Source organism: Chenopodium album, chromosome 6, assembly GCF_948465745.1.
Source record: "Chenopodium album chromosome 6, dcCheAlbu1.1, whole genome shotgun sequence".
Classification (NCBI taxonomy): Eukaryota; Viridiplantae; Streptophyta; class Magnoliopsida; order Caryophyllales; family Amaranthaceae; genus Chenopodium; species Chenopodium album.
Genome location: NC_137839.1, coordinates 24,128,259 through 24,155,908, shown reverse-complemented (window position 1 = coordinate 24,155,908; position 27,650 = coordinate 24,128,259). Strand labels below are relative to the sequence as shown.

At 36.1% G+C, this 27,650-nt stretch overlaps 1 non-coding gene and 1 pseudogene across 1 annotated transcript; both read left to right on the top strand.

The window, feature by feature from the left end:
- LOC145636817 (phosphoribosylglycinamide formyltransferase, chloroplastic-like) overlaps nucleotides 1–27,218 on the top strand; it is a 68,731-nt pseudogene extending 41,513 nt beyond the window's left edge.
- On the top strand, nucleotides 19,409–19,515 carry LOC145637488 (small nucleolar RNA R71). Its single transcript, XR_014114267.1, has one exon. It is a non-coding gene; the product is annotated as a small nucleolar RNA R71 (small nucleolar RNA).
- Nucleotides 27,219–27,650: the final 432 nt, after the last annotated feature.

Here is a 27,650-nt window from a genome sequence, read left to right as displayed (position 1 = left end):
TCCACACAAAGCAGCCCCTGCTGCCACAAATCCCGCAACAACACGCACACCACCACCTCACGCAACCGCCAGCCATCACCTCACGCAACAATACCAACTGCAGCCACACAACATCCACGCAACACAAGCAGCAACACCCAACTGCAATTAACACTAAATCAGCAGCCAACGCAGCCACCTGCTACCTCCTTTTACCTCCTCACACACCTCCAAACACACCACCAAATCAGCCACCTTCGCACTCCGTTTCCGTCACCAAAGCCTCACGCTGCTGCCTCCACCACCACGCAAACCACCAACAGCCACCACTCTCGCAACCTCCTTCATTTCCCCCAATTCAATTGGAATTCCTCGAGGACGCGGGTGTGAGAGGAGCGGACGCGGGCTCAATGTCACAAATCAGGCAGTAAGTAGCCGCGGTTGTCCCGAGGTCTTCCCGCGGACGCGGTGGCTATGGAGAGGGCGCGGCTTAGACCACCGCGGGCGCGGCTTTCTGGGTTCAATTTGAACCCGTATCACAAGCTCCTCACGTGGTTTTAATGAAGACTAACGGCCCTGATCGATGCCCGATGATAAATGATGAGGATGAGCGGTGATGATTGGAGTTGATGAAGATTGATGGACGGTGATGGTGGTGTTGTGCTTCAATGGAGATCAAGCAGCAAAAAAAATCAAAGCTGACTTCTTTTGATTTATTTTTGTTTTCTTTTTCTTTTATCTTTTATTTTTACTTTTCCTTTTCCTTTTATTTTTATTTCTCTTTTCTTATTTCTCTTTTCTTAGTTTATTTTCCTTTCTTATTTTTACTTTCTTTTTCTTAGTGTATTTATTTTATTTCCCTTCTTTTATTATTTTTATTAGCTTAGTTTAAATACCCAATTTTTGGGGATAATTAGGAACCAACTTTTATTCTATTTTCTGAATTAGTTTAGAGCTTAGTTTTCTCTCTCTTAGGTTGAGAGTTTCTCTCTCTTAGGCTAGATTAGGAGTAGTTTTAGAGAGAGAAAGTGAGGAATTTCAATGGTGATTAAGAGATTGAAGATGCAAGTGTGACAATTGTGTTGGAGATCTTCCTAATTATCAATGAGAATTTCTAAACTCTATCTCATTCAATTGCTTTGTTTAATTTGATGTTTGTTTGGTTTGATTTTGATATTTGATGTTTGATTAGAGTAATTGTTCTTGATATTTTGTTGATTCTTGTTCTCTATAGTTGAAAGTTGATTTGATGATGTTGTTTGAGTAGTTGTTGGCTAGGAATTGGGTGAAACTTGTATGATTGATTAATTGTGATTAATTTTGGAATTGTGTTGATTAATTGTTGAGATTAAAGTGATTAATGAAGGTTTGCATGTGTGTAATTCAATTAGGCCTTGAGAATTATGCTAGATTGCATTGTAATTGCTAATGACACGAACAATTGATTTAGGGATTGCAATTGTCTATTGGTTTTGATTGTGATTCTCTTGATTTGTTATTCATAGTGAACCCTTGCTTAACAATTAGGAGATAGCTCTTTGATTCCAATTGATTGCTCTTTTCATTAGTCCTCACAACCTTTGATTGGCATACTCTTTCAAGTTGTTGCAATTGACATGATTACTTGTTGATCCCCATTCCTAGTGTTTTATTTCTTTGGTTACTTGTTTTGTTAGTTGTTAGTATTCTCTCTTACCTTCGTCTTCGACCTAGCTTAGGCGCATAATTGAAAGTGCTTGAACATTACCGTTCCTTTGGGTTCGACCCTTGACTTGCCTCTATACTCGTATTTAGGTTTGTTAAGTGTTTATAAATTTAGTTTGACCGAGGGAAGATTAGATAACGACCTAGTTTTCCCCTCGTCAGCGTCAGCGAACAGAAGTTAGCGCCAATATTTTGGCTTTAGCGCCAGACGACAGCTCTGTCGCCAGGCGCTAAAGCCAAAAGATGGCGCCAGTCTCTGTTCGTTGGCGCTAAATTCTTCCAATACCGAGCCAGAAATATACGTTCTAATTTCGACCAGTTTTTCGTATTGTTTGCTCGATCCTACTTCCTGACTGAGTTTTTCTCACTTTGCTGAAACCCATATGTGTTCTAAATATGGACATAACCCTCTAGGAATTCATGCTCCATCTACCTGATTGAACGCTCTAAGCAACAAAGGGTACATCTGAGAATGTAGAATTCACCAAACCATGGAAGCGAGTTTTTTCTAAAACTCGCGGTGTCCCATCCACTCGCGCCAACCCTTCACGGTTAGGCTTCCGCGCGGTGCATCCAGACAATTAACCATGGACCCTCTATTGACTAAACCATATCCTGAACTTTAGAGAACTAGAGCCATGGTTAGGTTGCAAACTCATTGCATCATATTGTGCCTACTTGACTAATTGTGCATTATTTGTTGTGCATATATATGTTTTTTTAACTGTTTGTTTGACTTGTGTTGAGATTTAATAAATTAATGACTTAAAGAACTTTGCCTAATTAATTAATTAATTTATTTATTTATTTGAGTCAATAAAGTCTAATATTTTAATCAGAATTGACCTAGTACGACTTTAGGCATACCCCTGTCGATTAATAACACCGAAAACAGTCTCGGATTGAAGCTCCAACATTGGCGCCAAAGTCTGGACTATAGCGCCACTCTATGGAGTGTGGCGCCTGGCAACAGCTCTGTCGTCTGGCGCTACACTACACAGTGCGACGTCAGTCCTGTCGTTTTGCATGCCGACAGTTCAGATTATTGATCGAGTCATCACCTAGTGTCTAATTAACCAGTTTACTACTTAATTCGGTTAAATTTCGCTGTCAATAACACCTTGTCGAGTCATTAATTGAGTCTAGGCACTAAGTCCCATGGTCATGACACGAGTCTTAACATATCACCTACACTCACTAGTCTTACCACACACTTCGAGTACACATCACCATGACCATGTCTTAGGTTCATGCATGAGTCGGTTTTTTCCGTCATTTAAGTTGGGGGTACATCCTATTCCTAATTCTTCATATCCCTCCATCTACATCATTTTTCTTCACATTCTATTTTAATCTTTCTTCACTTCCTCCATCCATTGCATGTTGAATAGAGTTTGAGTCAAATAATTAACAATAGATATCCCCAAATTCCTTTTCCACAGTACTTGGTCGAGGAGAGAAGGGCAATTAATCAAGGACAACCTCTTTATTCAAGTTTCACTTTTTGATAAACCAATTCGTCAAAAGAGGAAGGCTAAAAAGATAATGGCAAGTCAAGAAGAGGTCAATGAACTTAGGAATCAATTAAATGATGTGACTGAGGTGTTAAAGGCTTTAACTCCCAAAATTGATGACCCTGTGAAGTAACAACAAATGAACCTCATGCAAGAAAGTTTGAGGAAGTTATCTAGTGACTATAAACTTCAGGGCATGAGTTCACAAGGGGTCTCGCTGGACAAGGAACTTCTTCCGCATAAGTTCAACGCCATTGACATCCCTAAATTCAAGGCAACGGATAACCCTTACTTCCATCTAAGAGCTTTCGAAACTATAATGAACATTAAGGGTATCGATAAGAAGGTTTTCCCCTCTCTGTTCTCACTATCTCTTGAGACTGTTTGCCAGCAATGGTACTTCTCCCTTGACAAAGAGAAAACCTCTACCTAGGAATCAATAGTAAACGCTTTCATTGATAGGTACAAGTGCAATATTTAAGTTGAAACCGACTATAGACAACTTGAGATCCTAAGACAAAAAGAGAATGAAGGCTTTACTTCTTTCTTTAATAAATGGAGGGAAACTTCCGCTAAGATGATTGAGGTGCCCACTGAAAAAGAATCTGTGAGGATGTTTATCAAGAATCTCCAAGAGAAGTATTCGAAGCATTTAAAATATCAACACAATCTGAATACCTTCAAGGCCGTTTATGACATCGGAATTGAAATCGAAGATGACCTCGCAAAACAAAAAGCTACTAACAATAGTAATCACAGTGGCTGGAAAGGAAAGAAGAAGGACAATCCTTCTTCTTCCGAAAACGCCCACTCTAGTAATAATGTTAGTACCTTTGACCATAATAATGTCTTAGCCATGGAAAATCAAGGATCTAAAAGGAAACCAGGGAGAGAACTCACACCCATTGGAATGACCTACGTTGTTGCGTTCGACCGTCTCTACGATCGAAGATTAATCAAACCTATTGGCCCTACCGAGGATCCAACACTAGAAAATCGATCTTCGAGATGGAATCCAAACGCCTATTGCAAGTACCATCGAGGAAACGGTCATACCACTGATGAATGCTACAGGTTTCAAAACCTCATTCAAGATCTCATAGAGGCAAATAAGATTCCATTGCCTCTAGCTAGCGAGAATATTGGATGATGTCGGAGCAAACAATACATGACAAAAGCCGAGCTTCAACGACGAGATTTCATGAAATCTTTTTTCTTTTTTCTTTATTTATCCTTTCCCCAATAAGTCTAGCATAGACACCTTTCTTTTCTCTTAGATTAATTTTGTAGTCTTTTTCCTTTTCCCCTTTTTAATAAAAGGAGCATTTATTCTCTTGCATATGATCATTTCATTATATTGCATTATAAAAAAAAAAATAAAAAAAAAAATAAACACATTGTCGAATTAAGCACAAGGTGTACCAATGATTTGAGGCACCCCTTGTAGCCACATCATATTGCCTTTCACCCTTCTAATTTACAATCCTTTCTTCATAAACCACTTTGAGCCTTGTCTAACGATAGACCTTTCATTTTTCAACCCACATCTACCTAACCTTGGGATGGGATGGTGCGTAACTTATGCAATCTCGAAAGCTTGAGTGATTTCAAAAGATCAAAATAAAAAATAATAGCAAAAATAAGCAAAAGCAAATAAATAAATAAAAGTGTACAAAAAGCCAAGTGTTCCAATGTCTTTGATATGAAAATATCTTTGATAAGAACACCTCTCAGATTGCGTCTCTTATCGAGTGCTCGGTACCGTGCCTGAGAAACATGAATGCCAAGTGAGTGATAGACCGCATGATCGGGATTGCCCACACTTATAAAAATGAAATAAACGCTAAAGCAAAAAAAAAGAGCTAAAAAAAGAGTAGAAACTCAAGTAAAAAAAAAATACAAAAGCAAAGTTGCACACCTTGGGGGCTTATCTAAGGTCTTGAGCCTTTATCCCCTTCTTCTTCAAACCTTTAGCCTAACCACGTTACAACCCTTAAAAAGACCTTTTTGAGGTATACATACTTGTGCGAGGTTCGGCTAGAGCTACGTTCGGCCTGATTCCTAACGGATACGTAGGCAACCTCACATCGAGGTGCGGCCGTAATAAACATGCATTCATATTCACATTCACACACCGTGATCATATCAAGAGATCTCCAATCCTCATCCCTTTTCATGTAGAGCTAGACTTGGGGGCTTGATCCTTACATCATTAGCCTACCTAGTCTAAGAGTCACCATTATTTAATTCTTCTAAAAATAATATCTTTCCACGCACTTAGCCTTTGCGGCCTAGCTTTAGTATCACTATCATACACCGCACAGATACATGACCAAATATAATTTCCCTTAGGAACCCTCTGTCATGGAATCTTAACACAACGCTGAAGCATGCCTTGTCATATCAACATCACTCATCAATCATAATTGTCATTGCATCACAAAGTATGAAGTGCTTAGCCTCCGTGTCTAAGTTACCCAAATGCTTTCATCATTGAGTCAACCATTGAGATAGCCTAGGATGAATTAATCCTTGCACCTTGAGAGATAGTATCGAACAACATTTGACTAAGCTCATTCAACATGCACCTTCAAATACTTCGATCCTTTTTCACATCTTTCTTTTTCGGGAGAAAGTCGGTACCCTCCACAAAAATGACGGAATTTTTTTTCTTTTTTGCATTTTTGAGTCGCACAATCAACAATATCACACACGGGTCATGAGTCACATGTGTCATTTCACTTCGAGTCGAGTCAACCTCGAGTCAATCACAGAGAGTCAAGTTTATGCCTTGAGTCGTGTCAAGTCAATGAGTCAAGCGACGCTAAACCTTAGGTCGACCCTAGGATAATTAAAGAGATTAGCAAAGTTCTATAGTCAAAAATAAATACAGGTGCAGCAGAATAGGGAAGACCCTACTCTAGCGCCAGACGACAACATCTAGCGCATGGAAACAGATTTCAGCGCTTGGCGCTAGATCTCAGCTTCTGGCGGCAGAGTGAATTCTTGGCGCCAGAGATATTTCAGCAGAGACAGAGCTCGAAGCCTCTCAGAATGGTTATTTTGACTTCATGAAGCAATTTTGGGTTCCTTGGTACGCCAGTTAGCCCCTATAAGCAAATTGACATGATTAGTAGTCGGCTCGATTACAATCATAGTAAGTAATTGACCTGACAAAAAATCGTCTCACTTAGCTTAAGCGCCTAAAACACTGGCTCATTACAAGAACCAACGTATCAGTTTAAAAACAAGCACTTAAACGACAATATTTCCAAATATGGATTGTCGCGCATTCTTCTTAATCGACAATTTTTCCAAAAATTGGATTGTCATCCCCAAGTGACAATATTTCCAAAAATGGATTGTCGTGCATCTTCTTCAACGACAATTTTTCCAAGATTGGATTGTCATCTCTGGCAAAGTTTCCAAGCGTGGATTTTCGTGCTCCATTTTTGTTTGGCAAGTTTTTCCAAGTTCGGATTGTCATACATTCATCGACTCATTGGCAAGTTTTCCGAGATTGGATTGTCATACACCCAGTTCCCTATGGCAAAATTTCCCAAAGGATTTTTGTAAGACTCTATTCATCATAAATATCGGCCAAGGTTCCTTGACGTGGATTGTCATTCATTTCAGTAAGTGGCAAATTTTCCCGAAGTGGATTGTCGGTCGACTTTTTTTTTTTTGCAAATGTTCCAAGACACGAATTGTCAATTGTGGCAATATTTTCCTAAAAGGATTGTCGCATAGCGTTGGCAAATTTCCAAGGTGGATTGCTTTCAAGAGTTATATTCTAAGATGTGGATTGTCGATCGTAGCAACATCCTTATGAAAGATTGTTACGAAGCATTGGCAACTTTCCCTAAATCGGATTGTCATGCATCATACAAGAGTTGTGTTGGCAACTATTCCTAAAGAAAAGAGGATTGTCATCACAGCAAAAGCACAGACATAATGGTTCACAAGTAGCAAACCGTCGACGTACTGGCATAATGAAAGCTAAGTTCAAGCAAGCTTTAGAGATCAGCAAGCGTTGGTCTTCGAAAATTTTTCTTCGGAATATTATCATTCGAAGCTCTTTTATTCAGAGACGCGTGGACATTTCTTTCAAGCTCTATTGTTTAGAGACGCGTGGACATATTAAAAAAAAGAAGCTCTTTGTTCAGAGACGAGTGAACATCGAAACAGCAAGATGGCGTTCCCTAGATTGTGGAGAGTTGTCAAAAATAACTGAGGATTGTTTCAAGTAAAGCAATCTTTGATCATGTTCCCTTAGACGTGGAAGATGGTCATAAAGCAGAAGAGGATTGTTCCAAGCGAAGCAATCTTCGATGGTATTCCCTTGGACGTGTAATATTATCAAAGCGGAAGAGGATCGTTTCAAGCGAAGCAATCTTCTATATTGGAAGTAGTTACAAGCGTAGCGGTTTTCAAGCGGGATGGCATTCTCTTGGCAGGAGGTCATCAAAACAATAGGAAAGCGACAGCAAATCGGTTACTTTCAGAGACGTGTGCTCGACGGTGAAAGATACGCGTTTCTTAACTATTTTATCTGTTTAACTAACGCTAGTTTGCAGGTATCGGCGTTACAAGAGTGATTTAGGATCGCAGAACGTTCTGAATCATTCTCCGTCCCTATCGATACTTTGACTTTTGTTTTCGAAAATCGCGTTTCTCCAAACTCAGTCAAAGTGGGGGCTTCTGTAGACACCCATTTGTGTCTCCCCAAAACCAAACCCAGTGATGAGTACCTTTCGCGTCAAATCATAATCGAATGAAGTGAAAGTGTGGAAAGTCTAGTGTTGCGGATACTTTTAATTTCTTTTCTCTTCTCTTTGTTTTTGAAAACTTATTTTAAGAAAATAGCCAATCCAGTTTGGTTGGTCCATGATATGGGTCCAATAGTAGTGTAGTTGGATGGGGCTTGACAAGAGCTTTTCAACTATATATTATAAGCCCAATTCCGATGAATATTGAGGAAGTTATGGCCAAATTACTGAACTGGGCCCGGTTTGAGCCTTATGTGCGGCCCAATGATCTAGGGGAGGGCCTAATATAGATTTTTCATTCCTAATGAAATTAGGAATGATTTTAGTCTTCTAGATTCTTCTAGAAGGTTCTTTTCATTCCTAATTCAATTAGCATTGATAAATTGACTTTTGTTGACTTTTCAGAGTTTTAATTAAAATCAAAGAACATTTTTTGAGGAAAGATACGATTTTATCCTCCTGTACGGCAATTTTATCTGATTTTAAGAAAACGCGTGAATTTCCAGATCAGCGCCAAACGCCAGCTGTAGCGCCTGGCGCTAATGTTGGCGTCTGGCGCCAATAGCTAGCGTTGGCGCTAATTCAATTTTATGTGCGCCAGACTCTGTTTAGATATCTTATCTTTTTGGCTGATTTTCTTTATAAATAACGTGCTAAATTCTCCGTTTTCGATCACCAATTCTCATCAATTCTCTAATTCTCTCTCTCACCAACTCTCATCAAGATTCTCTTGATTACTCTCTCTCTCTCTCTCTCTTTTCTAAACTAACTTTCTCTCAAATACAAAATTCCGCATACATTAGACTTCGATACACCTAGCCATATTCGAAGTTGCCTTCGCCCTAGACGTGAAAGGTTTAATTTCTGAGGGTTTGGTCCCAAATCTATCTTTCAATTATTTAATTTAATTGTTTTGTTTATTATTTTCCTTGAAGTTACTAATGTGTGTATTTTGTTATTAGAAAGAGGTACGAGGCATCCAAGTAAGTACTTTAATGGTTTAATTGATATTATGATATAGAAATCATGCTTAGATTGTTATTTTGATTTCTAGTATCATGTTATGATGTTTTCTTTAATTTGATGTTTAGGGTGACAACAATAAATTCCTAGTATCATGTCTAGGGTAACTTTAATATTAAGTATGATTAAAAGTATGATGTCTTTTATGTTCTTCCTAATATTTGTGATTGTTAGTATCATGTTAGGGTTAAAGCTTTGATTTTTTATGTTTAGTGACATGCTAGGGCTTGTTATTAATCTTGCTAGTATCATACCTAGGTTCTTGCTATTCTTATGCTTTAACATGATTATTTTAATTATGATTATAATTTTATGATGATGATGATGATTATTATTATTATTATTATTATTATTATTATTATTATTATTAGTATTATTATTATTATTATTATTATTATTATTATTATTATTATTATTATTATTATTATTATTATTAATATTATTTTTATTATTATTATTATTATTATTATTATTATTATTATTATTATTATTATTATTATTATTATTATTATGTTGCTTGATATTTATTGTTATTGCTTGATCACGCCTTTTATGCATGTTTAAAGGGAATTTGTACTTGTAATCACGCTTAATAAGATAATTAATAATCTTGTTCAGGGTTAATTTGATTATAATTCAAGTGATCGCCAATAATAAATTTATTTGCGTATTAAATTTAACTAATATAGATAAACATGTTTAGGATTAATCCTATTGATTGCATGTTAGTCAGAAAGCGCTCATGAATACGATCTCAATAAAGTAGAGGCCTATTATTAGGGCAGGTTCAATCTCTTTTAGGTTGGATTTGTACCTTTATCCCCGAACCCTATTTGGTTCAAGACCTGATGGAGTTGACGATCTCTTTGATCGTTAAGGGGTGTAACCTTCACCTCGTGAACAGTTTACAAGTTCCTAAAAAAAAACTTGTTGGCGACTCTTTTGCTCTATCTTCTTCCCTTTTGGACGCCACCGTACTTTAATGTATGATCACAGTGGGGTTCAAGCTAGGGGATTAGCGCTTGAAATATTCCCTACATTATTATTATTATTTATTTATTTGAAAGAATTTTTATAATTATTAGAAATTATTAATTGATAATATTATTAAATATTCATTTTTAATAGTTTGAATTATTTAATATTATTATTGATAATTATTATTAATATTTATAATTATTAAAATTATTTTTAATATTAATAATTATTTTAATTATTCAAAATAATAAATTATTATAATCAATACAATATTAATTATTATTTGAAAATAAAGCAGAGTAGATTTCTTTTGAACAGAGCAGAGTAAAGCAGAGCAGGGCAGTTCTAAAGAACGGGGCCTAAGTTTGGCACTAGTACTAAAATATGTCTTTTGGGGGGAAAAATATAATGGGTTGTTTGCTATAGTAAACCGGTAAACAAGTAAAGAAAAGATAAACAATTTGTTTTTAAAATTTAATAAATCTAGTCACAACAAGGGTCTGTTCCGATTTACTGAAAACAATTGAACTAAACTGACTGAGGCTGAACTAAAATGAACAAACTAAAGTTGAAATGAATTGTTTATGTGTAAAGGAAATTAGGAACTTAACTGAAATCAGCAGAACTGATTGGAGTTGAACTCAACTGAATTGAAATTCAGCTGAACAAAATAGGCCCTAAGTCCATATACAACTTTTGATGTTACTTTTTTCAAATGGGTCATGCCATATTAATTCTGATTCTGAATGTAAGATACTTGATATGCCCCATCTACGTTTCCGAGGCTATTTCTACAATAGAATTTTTTTTGAAGATATTGTTTCTCTGTGAATATACTTAGTCAATCACTTTTGAATTTTATGTAGGAAATTTGAAGTGGACTTCATACTTCTTGCTGGATATTTAAAGCTTATACCCAGGGTCGTCCTAATCATTTTGGAAGCTCTGTTATAAACTTGGAAGTTGTGCTCTAAATTTTTATTATTTACGAAATTATCATATAATAACATTTTGAACGAAACTCAAAAACGCAAATTACTTTATTTAAATTGTAAATAATATGATTATTATCAAATTACAATCTCAAATTAGTAAAAATGCAAAAAGGATTGAAACAACCTGATAAATAAAAAAGGGGGTACTAAATGCAGGACAATTTCACCTAAATGCAGAATAAGTTATTTTTTAAAAAAACATTATATTCCAATTTTTTTCTTGTTTTTTCGTAAAAAAAAATAAAAAATAAAAAAAATAAAAAAAATATTTGTCCTTGTTTTAACTTAATCCTCTACACTTTTTTTTTAAATGATTAAAATTAATCTTGTATACTCCTAACTATATAATCATCCCTATTCCCTACTGTTTAATTTACAACCAAATTCTAACATATTCTGTCTTGTATCCTATTTAATCTTGAATACTATACAAATTCAAAGACAATAATAAATTAAAGTGCAAAATGACGATTTTTTTGAGGTGCAAAAATTATGTGTTGTAATAGATAAATAATCAAACAAAATAAAATTTCCATCTTGTACGGCTAAGATTTTCGAAGGTCTCCAGCACCCCCCTGAGAGGCTCAAGTCGTATTCACCTAATAAAAAATAAAACCTAAATCCACTAACTATGTAGATAGGGAAGAAGGGTCGAACTACGGGGAAACAACTCAATTTATTCCTAATTAATTAAGAGCAATTTAAATATCAAGTAACCAAATTGTTGTAAAAAGGTAATTAAACTACTAAAAAGGTAAGAGTAAGAAGGGAGTAAAATAAGAGATAAATTAATGAAGGAAAAACCTAGGGCATAGGTTCACTAATAAACAATATTCCAGGGTAAATCATAATAAGCAATCATCAATGCATCAATTAATCAGATTATAAAGGGATTTCGCTACGTATTACAATCATAGAGTTAATTTACCGGTATTAAATCTCATCTCTCGAATCTCGACTTAACCATTTATAAATTAGTCTTCCTATTGAAACTAAGCCTAAACATAAATTTTCATCTCTCGAATCTCGAATCAATATTGCTAAACTCATACAATTAAATCTGGCCAAACCTAATTGCATAGCATTAAATCAATCAATAGGAAAATAATCAAGAGTTGATAATCAACAATCACAAATTACCCCTTCATATTATTTATTAGATCCCCATAAACCCTAGAAACAAAACTACTCACGCATAATTAAATCTAAACTAATCAAAACAATAAAATAAGACATGATGAAAGAATTAAAGAAAATAACTGAAATTAAAAGAGAAGAAATTGTTACCAAAACTAATCTAGATAAAGGAATGGAATTAAGAACAAAGTTGAGAGACTTTAAGAGAGAGAAAATATTCTAAGTAGAGAGAGAAAGTATAAAATAGAAGGTAATCAAAATTACGTACAAAAATCGTACTTAAACATCCCTAAAACAAATCCTAATTGAAAACTAAAATCTCAGCTCCAAAAGCACGCGCCCGATCGGGCGAAGGACCGCCCGATCGGGCCCGCCTTTTTCTTCAGGGTCCTCCTGGGAAGCCGCGCCCGATCGAGCTGATGCTCACCCAATCGGGCGCGCCTTTTTGCTGGTGCCCTCTTCTGCGCGCCTGGCCGATCGGGCGCAAGCTTGCCTGATCGGGCCCGGTCTCTTCCTCGTGGCTTGGACTTCGATTGGGCTAGATTCTCCGGCCCAATCCGAATTTCCTCTTCGGGTCTTGAATACTCGGTCCAAATGCCCCGGTATCACACACCGAGCCCTTAATCACCAGCTCTAACTGGTCTTGGGCTTCAAAGATGGTCGTGTCCTCTTAATGTTCGTAGTTGCTCCATGAAAAACCCGGAAAACGCTCCAAATGTGCGATTCCCTACAAAACTCAAGAAAAACTACAAAAACACTAGAAAACACTAATTAGTACTAAAAGTGGCTCTAAAGAGCCAAAAACACTACTAATTATGACCAAGGGACGGGGGTAAAACACTAAATGATTGGACACATCAAACTCCCCCAAAACCTTTGCTTGTCCCTAAGCATAGAGCTCATCAATGAACATATAAAACATGCTTCATCCTAAGTAAACAAAATCAAGCACAAACGATTTAAGATAAATCTAATGAACATGCTTCAATGTCAATCAATCTGATTCATCTAATCATTCTTCCTCCCCAACAATTGTCAAGTAGAGCAAACCACATGAGCATATATAATTCAAGACTAGTGCTTACACACTCAACTCTCAATTATGTGGCGAGTAAAAGATGTACTCGATCGCTCTCCAACCAACCCCTTTGTAACACCCCAATAATTCTCTCTTAAAAACCTGTGAGAAACCTGTATATAACCTGAACAATTTCAAGAGAATTACTGGTGTGCTATCGCCACGTGTTCAAACGTTAAGGCTATCTCAGAAATTTGCAGCGGAAAACCAAAACAGTTTTAAATAAATCTCAAAACAAAGGAATTGAATCAAAATAAGTGATACAAGTTGGAACCATTAAGACCCTTATTCAAAACCCAATAAAAGTAGTAAGTGCTTAAATTCAGTGTTCAAATAAATTCAAACCCAAAAGAATTAGTGTCAACTAAAATCGAATTAAAATAAATTCAAACTTGCAAAAGAAATAATATGCAAACAACCAACTCTCTACTCGAGATCCCACAACCCTGATGAATGCTGCATGTGTAAGAACCTGTGGTTATTCTGCTCCCCAATATTACAAGTGTAAAATTTGGATCGTCACAGGGTCATTGAAAGGCGAAGGCCATGACCAAAGAAAGACACACACAAAAGCACGCAGTCAGCAAAGCTGAGTACATACAAGCTGCGAAAACAAATTAAGAAAATACCTAACATGCTACTAATATTCAAACACAAGCACCATTAAATATAGACTCAATTCATGACTCAATTATTAAATTTGTTAAGACCTTACTAATTAATATTAACTGACTCATTTATTTATTTCATTGGATTTAACAATAGACAAGGTTGTCCAACCCATGTCCCATTTGGAACATCAATAAAGAAAAACCCCATGCCTCCTTTCGGAAACATCAATAAACATCCAACGACCACGGGCGCGACTCCGTGACCGTAGTTAGTATGAGATCTCACCTAACTCCTAGTTTTAGAAAAATAATATTTGAAATAAGAGACTCGTAGATCAGACGGCCTTGATAAAAGTACATGGCTAATACCCCCATGTACCCCAACCCCTGATTGTCATTACTCTAGATGTGCACCATTCCAGAGTTTTATTGCTCATCCATCTTGCACTTTACGTGATTTACAGGTTTAGACTTGGTGATGACTCATATACATATCAATACAAACATCCCAAAAGCAATTCAATCAAACATGGCAAATTCTCAATTTAGATTCTTGATTTATTAGTGACAAACAACATTTATTAATTATTCATTACTACCTCGGTGTATAAACACCTTGAGTGCATAAGGCACCCTAAAACCTTAACCTCGTCTTACAAGACTTGAATTTCTCCTTTACTCATCCTGTTTACATAATCATGAATGAGTAATAATTTGATCTTTACACCAATCACATACCTTTTCCTTTAAGCGCACCTTGCATAATTAAAGCACAAATAATACTTGCATTATAAACTAGTGCACATTATTTGAAATTCACAATGTATAACCAGACAATTTAACCCAGTCAATCCTATACATGATACTAAGTTCTCGATCTGTCCTTAAACATGCACCTACAAGCAAGGTTTCGTACCTTGTACGTACCTTGTGTAAACAATCCGGTTGGCCACTTTAAAACTAGAAGTCGCCTTCTACAAAGTCCTCTCCTAAACCAAACAATTAGTAATAATCAATACCAAAGCAATTAAAATTACAGCAATACTAAACTACTTTAAAACCTCTTAAATCACCAAAATAAAGCCTTTAAATTGTCCCCAAAAATCAAAGTTAGTAATATAACATCCCAACTTTAAGTTTATATGTTAGAATTATGAAAATATAGTGTTTTATATCAAATTACAGTAACTTTAACGTGGGTAAATAAATCTGGAAATTTGTTTTAAATATCTAAAATAACCCCCAAGCATAATTACTTGAATTAGTCATTATATAGCAAGTTAGTGTGTTAAAAACCCAAGAATATATCAATTCAATGCAATTAGAGGCTTCAAAATAAAAGGTATGAAATCTGAAAGTTATTTTTAAAGTTAGAATATAAAGTTCAAAGCTTTTTCAATCACAAAATACTCACAATAATTATTTTGTAGGTTTAGAAGCATAAAAACATGAAATTAACACTACTTGTTCATAAAAATTGAAACTTTAATAAATCTGAAAATTTATTTATGATTAAGATAATTATATTTTAACGTAATTTAAACATAGTATGATTAGATAGTTTGATTAACACGTTATCAAGCCCTAAAACATGAAAAATCAATGCTTTAAACCCTAAAATATGCAAAATACATAATCTGAAATTTTATTTAATAATTTAGACATACAAAACCCATAAATTTATAATCTTTTGTAATTTATACATACTATTAAAGCCTAATAACAATAATTTTATAATTGAAATCAAATAAAAATTGAATCTTTAATCAAAATAACAAGAAATGAAGAAAACAGAAATAAGAGGAAGGAGAAGAGAGGAGAGGCGAACTGCAAAAGTCGGCTGGGCTGGGCGGCGCGGCGGCAGAGGCAGAAACTTCGGGATTTTTTTTTTTTTTTTTTTTTTTCTTGTTAGCTGCTCGAATGAAGGAGAAGGAGGAAGAAGTGAAGCTGCTCTTTTTTTTTTTCACGTGAGAAGGGGGAGAAGGGTAAGGGTTTTGAGGGTTTTATTTGGGCTTTGGGTTTCCTAATTAGACTAGAAGTAATATTTGGGTTTTGGGCTATAATGTTAAAATTGTTGTAAATTAGTTAAAAACATATTAGTTTACTTAAATCTTTTCATAAAAATTAACTTATTTAATGAAACTGACATAAAAATATTTGTAAGAATAATATATAAATAAATTATAATTAAGTTAAAAATATGGGGGATTACACCCTTTATATGTGAACAATATTGTGTGTTTAAAAAGATGTACGCTCAACCTACTAGTTGACTCGAAATATGCCAAATCATAACTTGCATTGATAAACAACACTTTCACATTAATACAACTCTTATGCGCAAAGGTCGGAAGGTCTTTAAAGCTTGTAATGTAAGGCTAGGGTAAAGGGTAGGATAAATTTAGGAAAATGTGAGAGCAAAGCCATGCTTAAGGGAGCCCTATCCTGATAAAACCCAAGGTCAAAAACAAGTAATGACCATAACATCTCCAATCACAACTTAACTCCACAAAATATCACCAAGCAATCCCATACATAACAACAATCCCAACACTTACATATTCACTCACAAAGTATGATAATAAGAATTAGAGTGAATTAAAACAAACTTTGATCTACTTATTTTTTTTTTTCTTTTCTTTCTTTTTTTATGTTTTTCAAACTTGAATTTTTTCTTTTTTTCTTGAGCAACCTTCACATAGAACATTTGAACATTTGAAACAATTTTTTTCTTTGCTCTTTTTCTTTTTGTCTCACATTGGAAATTTTCAACTTTGAAACACAAAACATCAATATTTTTCCAATCATAACATCAAAAGAACAATCACTCTTCTTTTATTCCCTTGTCATATACAATCACTGAAATCTTATCTTTATCTACTTGTATGCCCTTGTCAGATACAATGTGACCTAGAACTACTCCCTCTATCACCATAAAGTGACATTTCTCCTACTTTAGTACCAAATTGCATTCTTCGCATCGTTTCAAAATTTTAGCGAGATTTATTAGACATGAATCAAATGAAGAACCGTACACGCTAAAATCATCCACAAAGACTTCCATAATAGACTCTATGAAATCAGAAAAAATGCTCATCATGCAATGTTGAGAGGTAGCGGGGGCATTACATAAACCAAAGGGCATCCTACGATATGCAAAAGTGTCATAAGGGCATGTAAAGGTAGTCTTTTCCTGATCTTCAGGGTGAATTGGAATTTGGAAAAATCCCGAATACCCATCCAAATAGCAAAAGAACTCACGGTTAGCTAACCTCTCAAGCTTTTTATCTATAAAGGGGAGGGGGAAGTGGTCCTTTTTAGTGGAGGTATTTAATCTACGATAATCAATGCACATACGCCACCCTGTTACAGTTCTAGTGGGGATTAATTCATTTTTCGCATTAGTAATCACAGTCATCCCACCTTTTTTAGGCACTACCTGCACAAGACTTACCCACTTGGAGTCAGAAATAGGATAGATAATACCTGCATCGAGTAATTTCATAACCTCTTTCTTGACTACTTCCTTTATGTTAGGATTCAATCTTCTCTGGGGTTGAATGCAAGGCTTATAGTTATCCTCTAAATGTATCCTGTGCATACAAAAATCAGGGGTAATACCCTTGAGATCATCAATACTATACCCAATTGCTTTCTTATGGGTTTGAATAACCCCTAGAAGTTGGGAACTTTGTAGGTCATCAAGTGCAGTACTGATGATCACGGGGTATAGTTCCTGCTCATATAGAAAAATATATTTTAAATGAGAAGGGAGAGGTTTTAGTTCAGGTTTCTTGACCTCTGCAGGTTTCGATTCCTTAACTAAATTTACTACCTTCATTGTCTATTTGGGGTCTAACTCTTTTAGGGAAAGAGCTCTTTCAATATCATGTACTTCATTACCCCTGACGCTTGCATTATTTGCTGATAAATTCCCACAAAGAATTTCCTACAAGGGATCCCTTGCAAGAACCTGTGGCAAGCTATCATCATAAATATCGTCCATTATATCAATTACATCAATAAAACAACAATTTTCCTCTAGCATAGGCCCTTTCAAAACTTTCCCTAAATTAAAAGTAACATTATCATCACCGACAGAAAGGGTTAGTTTACCATTTTTTACATCAATAATGGCTCCTGCAGTATGGAGGAAAGGCCTACATAATATAATGGGTATTTGTGTATCCTCAACCATGTCTAAAACTACAAAATCAACAGGGATAAAAAATTTACCAACTCTGACAGGGACATCCTCTAAAATACCTAGAGGGTATTTTACAAAATGATCTTCCATTTGAAAAGTTATATTAGTAACTTTTAAATCACCCATATTAAGTTTAGCACAGACAGACGATGGCATAATACTAACACTGGCACCCAAATCACACAAAGCTTTATCAATAAAAACATTCCCTATATGACAAGGGATAGAAAAAATACCAGGATCCCTTTAATTTAGGAGGGGATTTATTTGCAATAAGGCACTACATTCCTTTGTAAAAGCTACAGTTTCTACCTCATTAAAGGCCCTTTTCCTAGTCAGAATGTCTTTCATAAATTTAGCATATGCAGGAACCTGAGTGATTAAATCAATGAAAGGAATTGTTACCTGCAAGTTTTTCACAACCTCCAAGAACTTATCGAATTGTTTATCAAACTTACTCTTCAATTGTCTATTAGGGAACGGTAGTTTGATAAATGGGCTCTGCACATCTCCTCCCTTATCTTGGAATTTACCCTGCAAAGAAACATTAGAAGGGTTAGTATCTATTTGTAGCCCTGCAGGGTTAGCAGGATTAGCGTTTGGTATAGAGGAATCTGGATCAGGAACTGGTCCATCTTCCTTTGGCATAAGAGGTCCATCATAATGTGAACCACTCCTTAGAGTGATTGCATTGGCATGATCTGTGGGATGGATTGGTTGTGATGGTAGAGCTCCCTGTTGACGGGTCTGTAGGGTAGATGAAAATTGTGCAATTTGATTATTCATGATTTTATTATGGGCTAAAATTGAATCAATTTGCGCATCCCTACTCTCCATATGCTTTTGCATGTTAGTAAGCATTGCTCTAATTTCTGTCATAGCAGGGTCAGAAGATGATGAGGGTTGTGCTTGGTTTTTCTGGCCAGAATTAGTATGGTAATATTTCTGTTGTGGTGGAGGTTGCTGTTGTGGTTGTTGTGGAGGTGGAGGGTTTTGTACATTGGTACTCCGGTACGAAAGATATGGATGATTCCGGTAACCAGGATTATAAGAGTTGGAATATGGGTTATTTTTCCTATAGGTTTGGAAGGCATTAACTTGTTCCATGGAACTCCTACAATCTTGCTCCTAATGCCCTACAATTCCACAATTTTCACAAAAAGCTTCATTGTTAGCAACAGCAGAAACATTAGCTATAGAGTTAAGAATAGCAGTAAGATTATTATGTTTTCCTTTATTCGCAAACCCTCTCGGATTCCCGTATTGAGAATTGTGTATTGCCATATCTTCGATAACCTATCCGGCATAATCCACATTTAAATTCATGAATCTCCCACTAGCTGCAGAATCTAGAATTGATCTAGATGAATTTCCAAGTCCATTGTAGAAGCTTGGATCAATTGCCATTGTGCCAGATTGTGGTGGGGGCATTCTCTCTGTAGATCCTTGAACCTTTCCCAAGCCTCATATAAAGTTTCATCAGCTTCTTGGGCGAAGTTCTGAATAACACTCCTTAGTACAACTGTTCTCTCTGCAGGGTAATATTTATTATAGAAATTCAAGCCAAGAGTTTCCCAGTCAGTAATACCAAGTGCATTTCTATTTAAACCATTAAACCATAATTTAGCTTTGCCACATAATGAAAAGGGAAAAAGAATCTCCCTGATTTGAACCTGCGTGACCCCGGCTTGTCTAATGGTGTTGCAATATTGGCGAAAATCTGCAATGTGAAGATTAGGATCTTCACCCTTAGCTCCACTAAATTGCTTCCTCTCTATCATAGTGATAAATTGGGGCTTGATTTCAAATTGAACTCCATCTAGGGCCGGAGTTGGAGTAAGGTACGGAAAATCTGTGAGCTTTGGCTGCGAGTAGTCACTGAGCTTCTATTGGGCCGTCATCTCTGATTCTGAATCTGAAGGAACTTCCGAGTCACTAGAATCAGTTGGAGGGTCTCTTCGATTATTATTTTCCTCAGTACCCGCCAGGATTTGTCTATAGGGATTCCTTTGCCTATGAAACGAGCGCTCAATCTCAGGATCGAATGGGATGTAACCTGATCTGGAACATGTGGGCATAAATAAGGAACTAAAAGACAAATATGAGAATTTCCTCAAAGAACTAACGTTCTCTGAGACAAAAGGGGATAATCTAGACTACAAAAAATAATCAGAAAATAAAAATAAAAATAAAATTGTTTCCCCGGCAACGACGCCAAAATTTGACAGGCTCAAGTCGTATTCACCTAATCAAAAATAAAACCTAAATCCACTAACTATGTAGATAGGGAAGAAGGGTCGAACCACAGGGAAACAAGTCAATTTATTCCTAATTAATTAAGAGCAATCTAAATTATCAAGTAACCAAATTATTGTAAAAAGGTAATTAAACTACTAAAAGGTAAGAGTAAGAAGGGAATAAAATAAGAGATAAATTAATGAAGGAAAAACCTAGGGCATAGGTTCACTAATAAACAACATTCCAGGGTAAATCATAATAAGCAACCATCAATGCATCAATTAATCAGACTATAAAGGGCTTTCGCTACGTATTACAATCACAGAGTTAATTTACCGGTATTAAACCTCATCTCTCGAATCTCGACTTAACCATTTATAAATTAGTCTACCTATTAAAACTAAGCCTAAGCATCAATTCTCATATCTCGAATCTCAAATCAATATTTCTAAACTCATACAATTAAATTTGACCAAACCTAATTGCATAGCATTAAATCAATCAATAGGAAAATAATCAAGCATTGATAATCAACAATCACAAATTACCCCTTCATATTATTTATTAGATCCCCATAAACCCTAGAAATAAAACTACTCACGCATAATTATATCTAAACTAATCAAAACAATAAAATAAGACATGATGAAAGAATTAAAGAAAATAACTGAAATTAAAAGAGAAGAAATTGTTACCAAAACTAATCTGGATAAAGGAATGGAATTAAGAACAAAGTTAAGAGAATTTAAGAGAGAGAAAATATTCTAAGTAGAGAGAGAAAGTCTAAAAGAGAAGGTAATCAAAATTACGTACAAAAATCGTACTTAAACATCCATAAAACAAATCCTAATTGAAAACAAAAATCTCGGCTCCAAAAACAATCGCCCGATCGGGCCTGCCTTTTTCTTCAGGGTCCTCCTGGGCAGCCGCGCCCGATCGAGCTAATGCTCACCTGATCGGGCGCACCTTTTTGCTGGTGCCCTCTTCTGCGCGCCCGCCCGATCGGGCCCGGTCTCTTCCTCGAGGCTTGGACTTCGATTGGGCTAGATTCTCCGGCCTAATCCGAATTTCTTCTTGGGTCTTGAATACTCGGTCCAAATGCCCCGGTATCACACACCGAACCCTTAATCACTGGCTCTAACTGGTCATGGGCTTCAAAGATGGTCGTGTCCTCTTAATGTTCGTAGTTGCTCCATGAAAAACTCGGAAAACGCTATGAATGTGAAATTCCCTACAAAACTCAAGCAAAACTACAAAAACACTAGAAAACACCAATTATTAATAAAAGTGGCTCTAAAGAGCCAAAAACACTACTAATTATGACCAAGGGACGGGGGTAAAACACTATATAAATTGGACACATCACCCCCATATACGATTTCCGGGGGTCTCTAGTACCCCCCCCCCCCCCGGCAATGATTTCTGGGGGTCTCTCTAGTACCCCCCGTCTATGATTTCCAGGGGTCTCCAATACGCCCCGGATAAATTTCCGGGGGTCTTTAGTACCCACCGGATAAGATTTCCGGGGTAAACATTCCCCCCCAAAAAACATAGACGGGGTACTTATAATGAAAACGGAAATTTCATGAAATGCCGCTGAGTAATTTTTTTATTCACCAAATACCCATCAAAACTTTTAAATTTACCAAATACTCCTGAGTTTAAAAAAATTTCACCAAATGCCCTAAATGATTAACGGCGGTTAACACCGTTAGTCATGAAGACTAATATGCCACGTGGCAGCCTCTAATTGGTTGTTGTAATATAAATAAATTAATTATAAAAAAACTTTAAAAGATAAAAAAAAAATCTTATAAAAAATACCCCCACCTCCTCCAAGACCCACCCCGCCCCACCACCAGCCCCTGCCAGACGGCGACGGCGGCGACCGCCAGCTCCCATCTGGAACCTCCGCCGATCGCCGGCGAGGCCAGCCCCCCCCCCCCCCCCCCCACCCTCGACACCCCCTCCCCTACCCCCAGCCCCCTCTCCATCTGTTTCCTCTCCCCTTAAACCCCTCTCCATCCCTCGAAAAACCCCCCCTCCTTCGCCACCGACGTCCAAACCCCCTCCCAGGCGCCGGCGAACCTTTTTCGCCCCACCCCCCGCCATCCCCACCCCATTTCCACCCTAAACACCACCCAAAAAAACCGAAAAACCCCCAAATCGAATCCCTAGATTTCGATTTGGGGTTTTTTCGATTAAGGGGTTTTTCGATTTTTTTGGGTGGTGGTTTAGGGTGGGGATGGAGGGGATGGGGCAAAAAAGGTTCGCCGGCGCCGAGGAGGGGGTTTGGCGTCGGCCGCGAAGGAGCGGGGTTTTTCGAGGGATGGGGAGGGGTTTAAGGGGAGGGGAAACAAAGGGAGAGGGGGCTGGGGGTAGGGGAGGGGGTGTCCAAGGTGGGGGGGCTAGCCTCACCGGCGACCGACGCCGATTTCCGGCTAGGGGGAGGGGGACCATCGGCGCCGACGGCCGTTGGCAGGGGTTGGCTTGGTAGGCGAGGGGGTGGGTTTATTATTATTTTTTTATAAAAATTAAATAATTAATTAAATTAATTGATTAATTATTTAAAAGAGAACCAATTGCAGCATACCACGTGGAATAATTAACCTTAATGACTAACGGAATTAACCGCCGTTAGTCATTAAGGGCATTTCGTGACATGTTTCTTAAACTCAAGTGTATTTGGTGAATTTGAAAATTTTGATGGGTATTTGGTGAATAAAAAAATTACTCAGGGGCATTTCATGAAATTTCCGTGATGAAAAATTACAATAAATCAACAAAAAAATTAAACAAAAAAAATTAGACCGGATTGTTTATGAGCAGTGAACGACTTCTTCGTCGCTAAGGCTCAGATTGAAGAATTTTGAGGGAAATAGTGAAATGAAATGAATTGTAAAAAAAAAAATTGACTGTAATGGTGAATGAAATGGAAAAAATTGGCAAGTGAAATGAATTGCAAAATAAAAAATGTAAAAAATAAAAGCCTAGTGAAATGGAAAATAAGTTTTTTTATTTGGAAAAGGCTATTTTTGTCTTTTGATAATTTCCATATCATTAATTAATTTTCTGCATTTAGGTTATTTTGTACTGCATTTAGAACTTGCGATAAAAAATAAAAATAAAAATCCGCAACTTTTATTGCCAAATTTGTCGTCTTCCCGCAACCCACTTCGCCACTCACTAAATCAGTTCAGCAACTCAATGGCATGCATCTTCTTGACTTCTTGTTAACCACTTAGCTCATGCCCAATTTATTATTATTATTACTAATTTACTATGAATCTTAATTTAATTTTTTTTTTAATTCTGAAATATAATTTCTATATGATAACAAAGGTTATTGAAGAAAATAGGAGATTGAAAAGAAATTTTTAGGGGTAAAAAATTTAACTACTTGATAAACAAAAATTAAGGGGTTTAATTGTACAAAACATGAAATCAATTTTTCCTTGAAAGCAATTCAAGATTTGACCCGTTGTAATTGATAGAAGGCAAAGCGTTAAATATGGAAATTGAATAATTTGGGGGTAAAATAATAAAATTAAATGAGAAAATAGGAAGAATTAAAAGGGAAGATAGAAAATTAGGAAAAAAATATTTCAGAAATTTGTAGGTTGGAACAATTCACGAAGTATGGGAAGATGAATCTAGATTACTGATTATTTATGGGAGTAAATGGAGGAGGCTGACTTTCAGCTTTTCTTTGCCTAAATCAGTTTCTTTTTTTTTTTTTTTTTTTTTTTTTCCTTCTTATGGCTGGGTTGGGCTTTGAAAATAGGGGCCCTCAAAATTTTGAGGCCCTGTGCTGAAGGGATGTTTGAACAGGGCCTTAATCGGGCCTTCTTATACCAGTTGAATTGGTTCGACATTTTCCTAAGCGTATACTAAATATACATCCTTCACTCCTACCAGCTTTTGGAGGCAAAGGCTATTATGGGCTCAAGGTTCATAAAGCAGTTATTGCTTCTGGAGCAAGGTAATATTGCCCATCAGGAATTATATTGTAGTTTCCTCGTGATTTTTAGTACTTATGCAAAAGCTGTTGAATTTAGATTGCATTTGTTAGTTTTTGGCACATTTAAATTACACATTAGATCATCGTGAAAGAAAGAGGAATCTGATAAGCGTTTTCAAGACAGCTGCCTGTACTGCTGTACACTTTAAATATCGAAGCCAATGCTGTTTTAAGTGGGTGCTATCAAAAGCTGATGAGAATGGTCCATTTACTAAAATTAAGATATTTGATGTGAGATGGTTGTGTCAAAAAAATTACCTTTTGTCCCTTGATTTCCACTTTAAATTTGCCCTGGATTATGTTGGTTCACAATATGTCAATACATAACCCAGATATGTGGCAATAGTAAATCATCGTGCCTTGATTTTAGCCAGTTGTTTTTAGTATAACTCTAAAGGGAAGTGCAAGTGTTTTGTTTATCTTAGGAATTTGACTTTAAGCTTACAATAGTCTTCTTAAATACTCTTTTCTTGTCCAGATACTCTGGTCCTACTATCCATTTTGTTGACCAGAAATATGACACTGGTCGGATCCTTGCCCAGCAAATCGTTCCTGTGTGTGCTTCTGACACTCCAGAGGAGTTGTCAGCTCGGGTTCTGCATGAGGTAATGTTAACTCGAGGGCCTTTGTTACAAAGTTAGTCTGCAAGAAGGGTAATGATTCGTAATTGCAAGTGTGATTATATCCAAATAACCAAAGTTTACGTCTACAGCTATGAACCTGCATGGTCGATTTTCAAGAGTCTCTTGATTTCATATTGTAGGCGTCGTTCGAAGTGCGCCTACGTAAAAAGCATTTGGTGAATATTCTTGGCACTCATAGGAAGTGGGAATTGACATATTACGATTAGGGACAAGGAAAGTAGGGAGCCACCAACAAGTTTTTTAAGGAACTTGTAAACCGTTCACGGATCATAAAAGGCAACCACGATAAAGGGACAGCGATAGGCAACAACGATTGACCCGTGAAGGTTACACCCCATTCATAATCCATGAGATTACTAACTCCATATGGTTCGGAACCACAAAAGGAGGATCGGGGATGATGGTACGAAGTGAGTCATAAAGTCACATTCGCCCGTATTGGCCTCTACTCGATTCTTATAGTGAAAAGTGATTCCGATCTCAAACGCATACAAACAAAATTTTCAATTTGCTCCAAACTATTATTAAGCTAAATTGGTTGAATATTAATGCAACATATAATTCTAAAATATTGTGATCACTTGATTAAACAACAAGATTAAAAAGGATCATAAACCGGTTGTCCAAATTATCTTATTAGGCGTGGTTTTCAATTACATATTCCCTTTAAACATGCAATATGGTGATCATAATAACAATAGAATAAACATTAATATTGGAAGCAATTCAACAATAATATCGTTAGTCAAATCAAATAATAAACCTAATCATGATTCTAGCAACAAGAATAAAAATAAGAGTAATTAAGTGATTAATTACTCACTTTCCGCGCTTCCTTGAATTGCTACATCATGAATAAACTGTTAGTAACTTCAATAAAAATATAAATCAAATAAAAATTAAATTAAATAAAGATTAGATTTGATTTGGTCCAAACCCTCAGTTAATTATACCTTTCACGCCTTGGTTTAAGTATAGAACTTTGGGTATTGTATGAACTCCTTGGAGTGCTTAATTAGGGGAAGTATATTGAGAGAATAGGGTGGCTAGTATTTAGGCTAAAAAGGGAGAAGAGAATTATTTTATGATCAAGCTTGTTTTTTTTTTGGAAAAGGGGTGATATGACCTCTATTTATAGGGAAAAAAAGAAGGGTCGAAAAATTAAGATAAGATCCGAATTAAATCGGAATAAAACTCGATAGACAACAGTTTTTGCGGTTTTTGTTTTTATCATATCTTTTGATCCAGAAATCGGAATAAGATGAATAAGATATCGTTGGAAAGCTCTTGAAGTCTACTTTCTAACCCAATTAGAATCAGATTAAAAATATTTTGTAGAATAAAATATATGGACGAAATAGTGAGACGGTGTCAGTTTTGGATAGAGTTTGACATTTTATTCATATCTTTTCCGTTATAGCTCGGAATTGATATTATAATATATCATTGGAAAGATAATTTCAAGGGCTATCCAACCATATAAAATTTGGATAAAAACTATGAGGCACGAAAAAAAATATCTGTCTATCTTTGAATGTCTTTAAATTCGGATAAAATAGGATTTTCAAAAAGAAAGGTTTTATTCAATTTCAAATTCTGTAATCTTATCTTTTCAAAAAGGATGATTAGGATCTTTTAGAAACTTATAGAAGATTCTAATTAATCCTAATTGGTTTACGAATGGGATTAAATAATTTGGACCCTCCACATGATCATTGGGTCGTAGGTAAGGTGGGCATAGGTTTGGTTTGGGCTCAGTTTAATATTTTGGCCATAACTTATTCGTTATAACTCGGATTTGGGCTTATAATATATCGTTGGAAAGCCCTTTTCAAGCCCCATACAAATATTAAATCATTGGACCCAGATTATGGACCAAAATAAACTGGATTAAACGTTTTTATAAAAAGGACACGAAATGAATGATTTTAAAGGACACGAAATGAATTATTTTGGGTTTAAAGGCACAAAAAGTGGAAAATAAGTTATGGTTTGGGAAAATGGGCTAGAAGTTGGGTTATTTTATGAAATGGAAATATGGATTTAAGCACTCCAAGATTAAATACTCAACCCGACCAATAATGGCGGTGAAAGGTTGTTCATCATCGGGTTTTGATTTTGGGGAGACATTTTTAGGTGTCTACACATATGTATTGCTCAGATAAATCTGTTTTATATGTTATGCAAAATCCTTAATTTTTTACAGGAGCATCAATAATATGTGGATGTAGTTGCAGCATTATGTGAAGACCCAATAATTTGGAGAAATGATGGTGTTCCGCTTATCCAATGTAAATAAGATCCGCAGCAATACAGTTAGGTTAGCTTTGGCCTATAGGAGATCAACCTCAGGGCAAATCATGTATTGCTCTATAAAAATGAGCCTTAATTATTTCGGACACTATTAGAGTCTGACAAAATTTTGGCACTAGACTACGGTATTAATGCTCTTCTGTATCAGGATAGAGCTTCTAGGACTCGATCAAGAAATTTCTATTACTGACCATTTGAGAATTGTACCAATAAGGTTATATATACTTCTTGTATCACCTACAATTAACGTAGAAGTTGTAATTCCAATCTATTTTGGGACTGATTGAAACGAGGAATGACGATACACTGACCAAGTGACCATGTTGGGGATAACCATTGCACACTGTAAAATTCCGATAATGATAAGTTAGCAGCTGAGTTTTGGTTTTACTTGCTATATTATGATAAATGTTGACTCGTCAAACATATGCTACTTACC